Raw genomic sequence first — 258 nt, forward strand, 5'->3', positions numbered from 1 at the left:
CGGCACTGAAGGCAGAGAAGGCAGCGAGCAGCTGCCGGCGCGGGGGGCGGAGGCTGCCCCGGGAGCGCTCCCGGCGCGGCGGGGGAGGCGGGGCCGGGCCGGGCCGGGCCGGGCTGCGGGGGCCGCACCGCCCTCCGGCCCCGGGCGGGGAGCGCGCTCGCTCGCTCGCTGGCAGCGGCCGGGGCGGGGAGCGCCCGGTCCCTCCTCCTCATCATCCTCCTCCCCCCGCCCTCGCCGCCGCCACCCGCGCCCGCCGCC

Source organism: Corapipo altera, unplaced genomic scaffold (genome assembly GCF_003945725.1).
Source record: "Corapipo altera isolate COAL_440 unplaced genomic scaffold, ASM394572v1 23, whole genome shotgun sequence".
NCBI classification, from domain to species: Eukaryota; Metazoa; Chordata; class Aves; order Passeriformes; family Pipridae; genus Corapipo; species Corapipo altera.